This window comes from Vulpes lagopus, chromosome 2 (genome assembly GCF_018345385.1).
Source record: "Vulpes lagopus strain Blue_001 chromosome 2, ASM1834538v1, whole genome shotgun sequence".
NCBI lineage: Eukaryota > Metazoa > Chordata > Mammalia > Carnivora > Canidae > Vulpes > Vulpes lagopus.
In genome coordinates this window covers 163518920-163529677 of record NC_054825.1, presented here as the reverse complement: position 1 = coordinate 163529677, position 10758 = coordinate 163518920, and positions in this window count along the sequence as shown.

Sequence of the window (10758 nt, the reverse complement as noted above, 5' to 3'; positions counted from 1 at the left end):
CTCTGAACAAAAAAAATGTTGGCTTACTAATAATAACAAAGTAAAACATTAAGCAAGATGCTAATAAGAGGAGAATCTAGAGGTGGGATAAAGTGGGTATACATGGGAACTCTCTCCCTCTTTTCTTTTTCTGTAAACCCAAAACTACTCTAGAAATAAAGCCTATTAGTGAAAAAAAAATCATAAGCAACTAAAATAGAAAAAATATAAATCAAGTCATAAATCCCATATATTTGGTGATTTTTGTTTTCTTTCTTGATGAAAGAGCTGGAAATAATCCAGGGTGAGACTGTAAACCTATAGACCAATGTGGGGAGAACTAGCATCTTAAGAATATGTTTTTCCAATCCATGAACATAGTATATTACTCTAGAGATACAAATGTTGGCATTCTCAGCAGTGTTTTGTAGCTGTCAGAGTAACGGTGTTAAATCTGTTTTATCAAATTTATCTCTAAGTATTTTCTGGCTTTTATGGTATGGTAAGTGAATTTCTTTTGAAGATTTTATTTATTCATGAGAGACACAGGGAGAGGCACAGACACAGGCAAAGGGAGAAGCAGGCTCCGTGCAGGGAGCCCGAGGTGGGACTGGATCCTGGGTCTCCAGGATCACACCCTGGGCTGAAGGAGGCGCTAAACCGCTGAGCCACCCATGCTGCCCCAGTGAAGTTATTTTTAAATTTAATGTTCCAATTTCTTGCCTCTACAAAATAAGATACAATTATTTCTGTATATTAACCTTGTATCCTGTGAACTTGCTAAATTCATTTATTTTTTTTTAGAGATTTTATTTATTCATGAGAGACACAGAGAGAGGCAGAGACACAGGCAGAGGGAGAAGCAGGCTCCCTGCACAAAACCCAATGTGGGACTCAGTTCTGGAATCACAGGATCATGCTCTGAGCCAAAGGCAGGTGCTCGCTCAACTGGTGAGCCACCCAGGCGTCCCACCCCTTTCTGTTTTATTATCAACTTCCCTCCAGTTTCTGGCTGCTTTTGTTCACTTTCTAGTGCCTTTAGGTAATTGTTTTCTGTTTTATCCAGAGTTTATCATGGTTACCTATGATGGGATTGGAATTTGAAAACCCAAGTGTGTGTGAATCCAAGCTTTTAGTTATGGTTATATACTGCCCCCTACTGGCTGGATGTGGAGAACTGGTTTATGAAAGGATAAATTTGTAGATATCTGGGGGCTGCATGTTTGAAAACATTTCGAATTTTAATTTTTTTCTTCTTTTCAAATTTTTGTTTAAGTTATAGTTAGTTAGAAAAAATTTTAGAAATCAAAGTAATATACACAGCAACAAATTAGTTGTATGAAACAGCTTATGACAGCAGTCCGGCATCTTGTCACCATTAGTGCCTCTCCCTATTTTGTTTTTTTGTCTTTTGCACATTTTGTTTATTTTTAAGTTCTGGCAATATACTCATAGGATACAAAATTCTAAATGTGCAGGATGTTATATGCTAAGAACGAATCCTTCTTCCACCAAGTTCGCCTCCTCACAGGCAGCCAATGTTTCTTTCCAGGGAGAATTTGCATAGATCTAGGCAAATGCGTACAAACTGTTTTTGTTTTTAATAGAAAGAATACCAGATGACTAACAATATTTTTTTACCTTTGTTTCATGTAACAATTTTTTTAGTCAGAATCCTGATTTTTTAAGGTTTTATTTATTTATTCATGAGAGACACAGAGGCAGAAACAGACAGAGGGTGAAGCAGGCTCCCTGCAGGTATTGGGGACTCGATCCCAAGACCCTGAGATCATGACCTGAGCCAAAAGCAGACGCTCAACTACTGAGCCACCCAGGTGTCCCTATAATTTATTTTGTATTGAGGTAACTAAGAATGTATATTTATACTTAAGTAATCTCTGCCCCCAACATGGGACTCAAACTCATGACCCTGAGATCAAGTCACATGTTCTTCTGACTGAGCCAGCTGGGGGCCCCAAGAATATATCTTGAAGACTATTTCAAATCAGTCCAGTGGGATCCCTGGGTGGCGCGGTTTAGCGCCTGCCTTTGGCCCAGGGCGTGATCCTGGAGACCTGGGATCGAGTCCCACATCGGGCTCCCGGTGCATGGAGCCTGCTTCTCCTTCTGCCTGTGTCTCTGCCTCTCTCTCTCTCTGTGACTATCATAAATAAATAAAAATTAAAAAAAAAAATCAGTCCAGTAAGATTCAACTAGTTCTCCATTGACCAACATTGAGGATATTTCCAGTCTTTTCTAAATGATGTTGTACAGAAGGCTCTAGCATGCCTGTAATTTTCTAGGAGTTTAATTGCAGATAAATTCCTAGAAGTGGGATTTATGAATTTCATAGGCGTTGCCAAATTGCCAAGCACACCTCTTTGTTATTGCTGTGAATTTCGGTAAATTTTATGGGAGTATAAAACACATAACATGCACACAACTCAAGTGCTTGGTGTAATGAATTTTCACACACTGTGCACATGCATTGGTAGCTGGTATTCAGGTCAAGAAACCAAGTATTATCTGGTCAGTCCCTAGCAGGACCCAGACTGTGGCCTCCCCAGAGAACCACTATCCCCCCGCCCTTTTTTTTTTTTTTTTAAAGATTTATCTAGGGATGCCTGGGTGGCTCAGCCGTTGAGTGGCTGCCTTTGTCTCAGGGCGTGATCCTGGAGTTCTGGGATCAAGTCCCACATCAGGCTCCCTGCATGGAGCCTGCTTCTCCCTCTGCCTGTGTCTCTGCCTCTCATGAATAGGCAGAGGGAGAAGCAGGCCCCCCACAGGAGTCCGATGCAGGACTCAATCCCGGATCCCGAGACCATGACCTGAGCTGAAGGCAGCCACCCAAGTGCTGAGCCATCCAGGTGTCCCGAGAACCACTATGCTGATTTCAAACAGCATAGTTTTGCCAATTTAGAGAAGTGGAATCATGCTGCATGGACTCCTGTACTGGGCAGATGGTTTCTTCCTTCTCACTCCATTGTACATGGCGCACAGTTCATCTGTTCTGCTGCTGATAAGCTTTTGGGTCATTCCCAGCTACAGGCATTAGAGACAGAGCTGCTGAGAACATTTTTTTTTTTTTTTTTTTTTTAAAGATTGTATCTTTGGGGCAGCCCCGGTGGCTCAGCGGTTTAGCGCCACCTTCAGCCCAGGGCGTGATCCTGGAGTCCCACATCAGGCTCCCTGCATGGAGCCTGCTTCTCCCTCTGCCTCTCTCTCTCTATGTCTCTCATGAATGAGTAATCTCTACACCCAATGTGAGGCTCGAACCCATGAGATCAAGAGTCATGTGCTCGTGGGCCTGGGCCGGCCAGGTGCCCCAGACTGTGAGGACTGCCATCTGTGTTTTCTTGAGCATGTTTGTGTGTCTGTTGGGTGTGTGGGTCCATGGACTGAGATCACGGGGCCATGGGGCCTGCATATCTTTAGCTTTTACCAGATATCGCCTAATTACTGCTCCAGTATCCACACCTAACAGTGTGGTAAAAGAAAAAAAAAGAGGTCTAGTTTCTCCACGTCATCACCAATACTCACAGAACTTCTGAACTCTTCTGCTTTCCATTCTTTCAATGGTGACCCTCACACCTCCAGATCGATGTGCATTGAATCCACATGCTTTTGAGAGCCAGGCTGGGGAGAAGTAACTAGGTGGGGTCTCTGATGATGTTAGAGCTTTTTTTTTTTTTAATATTTTATTTATTAGAGAGAAAGTGAGCAGGAGGAGCAGTGAGGAGTGGGAGCCGGAGAGAGAAGCAGACCACTGACTGAGCAGGGAGCCAGATGCAGGGCTGGATCCAGGACTCTGAGATCATCACCTGAGTAGATGCTTAACTGACTGAGCCATCTAAGTGCCCCCATGTCAGATCTGATTAAAAAAAAATTGGGGAGGCAGCTGGGTGGCTCAGTCAGTTAAGCATCTGACTCTGGGTTTTGGCTTGTGTTGTGATCTCAGGGTCCTCAGATCAAGGCCCACGTTGGGCAACATGGTGGGTGTGGAGCCTGCTTGAGATTTTTCTCTCCCTCTGCCGCCCCCCGCCCCCCCGCCCCTGCTCTCCAGTGTGCACGCTTCCTCTTAAAAAAAAATCCAAAACGTTAACTCACGTACTATAAAATAAACACTTTGAAGTGCAAAATTCACTGACTTACATGGTGGGGTGTCCCATCACCATTGATTCCAGAACACTTCCACTCCCCCTGACCCCTAGTAAACCAGGACCTTTTCATTATTCACTCCCCATTCCCTCCCCTCAGCCCCTGGCAACCACAAATTTCCTTCCTGTCTGATGAATTTGCTTATTCTAAACATTTTATGTAATAGGGATCATATAGTATGTGACCTTTTGTGCCTGGATTTTTTTTTTTTTAAGACTTATTACGGGGGGAGGGGGGAGAGAGAGAGAGAGAGAGAGAGAGAACAAGAACAAACAGGAGGAGCAGCAGAGGGAGACAGAGAAGCAGGTTCCCCGCTGAGCAGGCAGCCAGACATGGGACTCAATCCCAGTACCCTGGGATCATGACCTGAGCTGAAGGCAGACGCTTAACCCACTGAGCCCTCCAGGTGCCCCCTTGTCTGAGTTTTTACTTAGCATACTGGTTTTCAAAGTTTGTCCACCTGGTAGCAGGTATCAGCACTTCCTTATCTTTATGACTGAATAATATTCTGCTGTATGAACATGCATTTTTATTTATCCATTTCATCACTTGATGGACATTGTGTTGTTTCTACTCTTTGGCCCATAGAAGTTTTTGCATGGACAGGTTTTCAGTTTTCCTCGATCCCGAGACTCCGGGATCACGCCCTGGGCCAAAGGCAGGCGCTAAACCGCTGAGCCACTCAGGGATCCCCTTCAGCTCAGGTCTTAATCTCAGGATCATGAGTTCAAGCCACATGTTGGACCCCATGCTGGGTGTGGAGCCTACTTAAAAAATAAATATATATTCCCCTGATTTTTAAGGCAGTGAAATGATTCTGTATGATACAGTAATTCTGGGTAAATGTCATCATACATTTATCAAAAGCCCTAGAATGTACCACCAAAAGAGTGAAACCTAATGTATTTATGAACTTTAGTTAATCATAATGTATTGGGGCACTTGGGTAGCTCAGTGGGTTAAGTGTATGACTGTTGATTTCAGTTCAGGTCATGATTTTGGGGTCACGAGATCAAGCCCCAGGTTGGGCTCTGTGCTGGGCATGGAGCTTGCTTGAGATTCTCTCCCTCTCCATTTGCCCATCCCCCATCTTTCTTCCTCTGAACAAAAAAAATGTTGGCTTACTAATAATAACAAAGTAAAACATTAAGCAAGATGCTAATAAGAGGAGAATCTAGAGGTGGGATAAAGTGGGTATACATGGGAACTCTCTCCCTCTTTTCTTTTTCTGTAAACCCAAAACTACTCTAGAAATAAAGCCTATTAGTGAAAAAAAAATCATAAGCAACTAAAATAGAAAAAATATAAATCAAGTCATAAATCCCATATATTTGGTGATTTTTGTTTTCTTTCTTGATGAAAGAGCTGGAAATAATCCAGGGTGAGACTGTAAACCTATAGACCAATGTGGGGAGAACTAGCATCTTAAGAATATGTTTTTCCAATCCATGAACATAGTATATTACTCTAGAGATACAAATGTTGGCATTCTCAGCAGTGTTTTGTAGCTGTCAGAGTAACGGTGTTAAATCTGTTTTATCAAATTTATCTCTAAGTATTTTCTGGCTTTTATGGTATGGTAAGTGAATTTCTTTTGAAGATTTTATTTATTCATGAGAGACACAGGGAGAGGCACAGACACAGGCAAAGGGAGAAGCAGGCTCCGTGCAGGGAGCCCGAGGTGGGACTGGATCCTGGGTCTCCAGGATCACACCCTGGGCTGAAGGAGGCGCTAAACCGCTGAGCCACCCATGCTGCCCCAGTGAAGTTATTTTTAAATTTAATGTTCCAATTTCTTGCCTCTACAAAATAAGATACAATTATTTCTGTATATTAACCTTGTATCCTGTGAACTTGCTAAATTCATTTATTTTTTTTTAGAGATTTTATTTATTCATGAGAGACACAGAGAGAGGCAGAGACACAGGCAGAGGGAGAAGCAGGCTCCCTGCACAAAACCCAATGTGGGACTCAGTTCTGGAATCACAGGATCATGCTCTGAGCCAAAGGCAGGTGCTCGCTCAACTGGTGAGCCACCCAGGCGTCCCACCCCTTTCTGTTTTATTATCAACTTCCCTCCAGTTTCTGGCTGCTTTTGTTCACTTTCTAGTGCCTTTAGGTAATTGTTTTCTGTTTTATCCAGAGTTTATCATGGTTACCTATGATGGGATTGGAATTTGAAAACCCAAGTGTGTGTGAATCCAAGCTTTTAGTTATGGTTATATACTGCCCCCTACTGGCTGGATGTGGAGAACTGGTTTATGAAAGGATAAATTTGTAGATATCTGGGGGCTGCATGTTTGAAAACATTTCGAATTTTAATTTTTTTCTTCTTTTCAAATTTTTGTTTAAGTTATAGTTAGTTAGAAAAAATTTTAGAAATCAAAGTAATATACACAGCAACAAATTAGTTGTATGAAACAGCTTATGACAGCAGTCCGGCATCTTGTCACCATTAGTGCCTCTCCCTATTTTGTTTTTTTGTCTTTTGCACATTTTGTTTATTTTTAAGTTCTGGCAATATACTCATAGGATACAAAATTCTAAATGTGCAGGATGTTATATGCTAAGAACGAATCCTTCTTCCACCAAGTTCGCCTCCTCACAGGCAGCCAATGTTTCTTTCCAGGGAGAATTTGCATAGATCTAGGCAAATGCGTACAAACTGTTTTTGTTTTTAATAGAAAGAATACCAGATGACTAACAATATTTTTTTACCTTTGTTTCATGTAACAATTTTTTTAGTCAGAATCCTGATTTTTTAAGGTTTTATTTATTTATTCATGAGAGACACAGAGGCAGAAACAGACAGAGGGTGAAGCAGGCTCCCTGCAGGTATTGGGGACTCGATCCCAAGACCCTGAGATCATGACCTGAGCCAAAAGCAGACGCTCAACTACTGAGCCACCCAGGTGTCCCTATAATTTATTTTGTATTGAGGTAACTAAGAATGTATATTTATACTTAAGTAATCTCTGCCCCCAACATGGGACTCAAACTCATGACCCTGAGATCAAGTCACATGTTCTTCTGACTGAGCCAGCTGGGGGCCCCAAGAATATATCTTGAAGACTATTTCAAATCAGTCCAGTGGGATCCCTGGGTGGCGCGGTTTAGCGCCTGCCTTTGGCCCAGGGCGTGATCCTGGAGACCTGGGATCGAGTCCCACATCGGGCTCCCGGTGCATGGAGCCTGCTTCTCCTTCTGCCTGTGTCTCTGCCTCTCTCTCTCTCTGTGACTATCATAAATAAATAAAAATTAAAAAAAAAAATCAGTCCAGTAAGATTCAACTAGTTCTCCATTGACCAACATTGAGGATATTTCCAGTCTTTTCTAAATGATGTTGTACAGAAGGCTCTAGCATGCCTGTAATTTTCTAGGAGTTTAATTGCAGATAAATTCCTAGAAGTGGGATTTATGAATTTCATAGGCGTTGCCAAATTGCCAAGCACACCTCTTTGTTATTGCTGTGAATTTCGGTAAATTTTATGGGAGTATAAAACACATAACATGCACACAACTCAAGTGCTTGGTGTAATGAATTTTCACACACTGTGCACATGCATTGGTAGCTGGTATTCAGGTCAAGAAACCAAGTATTATCTGGTCAGTCCCTAGCAGGACCCAGACTGTGGCCTCCCCAGAGAACCACTATCCCCCCGCCCTTTTTTTTTTTTTTTTAAAGATTTATCTAGGGATGCCTGGGTGGCTCAGCCGTTGAGTGGCTGCCTTTGTCTCAGGGCGTGATCCTGGAGTTCTGGGATCAAGTCCCACATCAGGCTCCCTGCATGGAGCCTGCTTCTCCCTCTGCCTGTGTCTCTGCCTCTCATGAATAGGCAGAGGGAGAAGCAGGCCCCCCACAGGAGTCCGATGCAGGACTCAATCCCGGATCCCGAGACCATGACCTGAGCTGAAGGCAGCCACCCAAGTGCTGAGCCATCCAGGTGTCCCGAGAACCACTATGCTGATTTCAAACAGCATAGTTTTGCCAATTTAGAGAAGTGGAATCATGCTGCATGGACTCCTGTACTGGGCAGATGGTTTCTTCCTTCTCACTCCATTGTACATGGCGCACAGTTCATCTGTTCTGCTGCTGATAAGCTTTTGGGTCATTCCCAGCTACAGGCATTAGAGACAGAGCTGCTGAGAACATTTTTTTTTTTTTTTTTTTTTTTAAAGATTGTATCTTTGGGGCAGCCCCGGTGGCTCAGCGGTTTAGCGCCACCTTCAGCCCAGGGCGTGATCCTGGAGTCCCACATCAGGCTCCCTGCATGGAGCCTGCTTCTCCCTCTGCCTCTCTCTCTCTATGTCTCTCATGAATGAGTAATCTCTACACCCAATGTGAGGCTCGAACCCATGAGATCAAGAGTCATGTGCTCGTGGGCCTGGGCCGGCCAGGTGCCCCAGACTGTGAGGACTGCCATCTGTGTTTTCTTGAGCATGTTTGTGTGTCTGTTGGGTGTGTGGGTCCATGGACTGAGATCACGGGGCCATGGGGCCTGCATATCTTTAGCTTTTACCAGATATCGCCTAATTACTGCTCCAGTATCCACACCTAACAGTGTGGTAAAAGAAAAAAAAAGAGGTCTAGTTTCTCCACGTCATCACCAATACTCACAGAACTTCTGAACTCTTCTGCTTTCCATTCTTTCAATGGTGACCCTCACACCTCCAGATCGATGTGCATTGAATCCACATGCTTTTGAGAGCCAGGCTGGGGAGAAGTAACTAGGTGGGGTCTCTGATGATGTTAGAGCTTTTTTTTTTTTTAATATTTTATTTATTAGAGAGAAAGTGAGCAGGAGGAGCAGTGAGGAGTGGGAGCCGGAGAGAGAAGCAGACCACTGACTGAGCAGGGAGCCAGATGCAGGGCTGGATCCAGGACTCTGAGATCATCACCTGAGTAGATGCTTAACTGACTGAGCCATCTAAGTGCCCCCATGTCAGATCTGATTAAAAAAAAATTGGGGAGGCAGCTGGGTGGCTCAGTCAGTTAAGCATCTGACTCTGGGTTTTGGCTTGTGTTGTGATCTCAGGGTCCTCAGATCAAGGCCCACGTTGGGCAACATGGTGGGTGTGGAGCCTGCTTGAGATTTTTCTCTCCCTCTGCCGCCCCCCCCCCCCCCCGCCCCTGCTCTCCAGTGTGCACGCTTCCTCTTAAAAAAAAATCCAAAACGTTAACTCACGTACTATAAAATAAACACTTTGAAGTGCAAAATTCACTGACTTACATGGTGGGGTGTCCCATCACCATTGATTCCAGAACACTTCCACTCCCCCTGACCCCTAGTAAACCAGGACCTTTTCATTATTCACTCCCCATTCCCTCCCCTCAGCCCCTGGCAACCACAAATTTCCTTCCTGTCTGATGAATTTGCTTATTCTAAACATTTTATGTAATAGGGATCATATAGTATGTGACCTTTTGTGCCTGGATTTTTTTTTTTTTTAAGACTTATTACGGGGGGAGGGGGGAGAGAGAGAGAGAGAGAGAGAGAGAACAAGAACAAACAGGAGGAGCAGCAGAGGGAGACAGAGAAGCAGGTTCCCCGCTGAGCAGGCAGCCAGACATGGGACTCAATCCCAGTACCCTGGGATCATGACCTGAGCTGAAGGCAGACGCTTAACCCACTGAGCCCTCCAGGTGCCCCCTTGTCTGAGTTTTTACTTAGCATACTGGTTTTCAAAGTTTGTCCACCTGGTAGCAGGTATCAGCACTTCCTTATCTTTATGACTGAATAATATTCTGCTGTATGAACATGCATTTTTATTTATCCATTTCATCACTTGATGGACATTGTGTTGTTTCTACTCTTTGGCCCATAGAAGTTTTTGCATGGACAGGTTTTCAGTTTTCTTTCTTTCTTTTTTTTTTTTTGGTTTTCAGTTTTCTTGATATACATTTAGAAGTGGAACCATTAAGTGGATTTTTTTTTTTTTTTTTTTTTTAAGATTTACTTGAGGGGCACCTGGGTGGCTCAGTCACTTAAGTGTCTGCCTTCAGCTCAAGTCATGATCTCAGGGTCCTGGGATGGAGCCCCACATTGGGCTCCCTGCTCAGAGGTTAAGTCTTCTTCTCCCTCTGCCTTTCCCTGCTCTGTTCATACTCTCTCTCTCTCTCTCTCAAATAAGTATAAAAATCTTTAAAAAAATAAAAAATTTAAATTTGATTTAACTCCCATAAAGTCCATTTTTTGGTTACAATTCTGTGGATTTTGATGAATCAGTCATATAACCACCCCCACAATCAAGACACAGTTCTGCTGCCCCTCCCTAAAGTCTCTTGCTCTCCTGTTCTTCCTTATCCACCCCTCCATCCCTCACCAAGGATTTGCTCCCTGCTGTAGTCTTCCCTTTCCAGAATAAACTTCCCTATTTAAAAACCTTAAGAATAGCAGGAACACCTGGGTGGCTTGGATTAAGCGTCTGACTCTTTGATTTTGGCTCAGTCATGACCTCAGGATTACCGGATGGAGCCCTGCATGGTGCCCAGGGTTGGAGCTTAAGATTCTCTCTTCCCCTCTCCCTCTGTTCCTTGCCCCCTGCCACCTGCCTGTCTCTCCCTCTCAAGAGGGGGGAAAAAAAAGTGCAGTTTTCCATGTGCTCTCTGGGAGCCAGTTG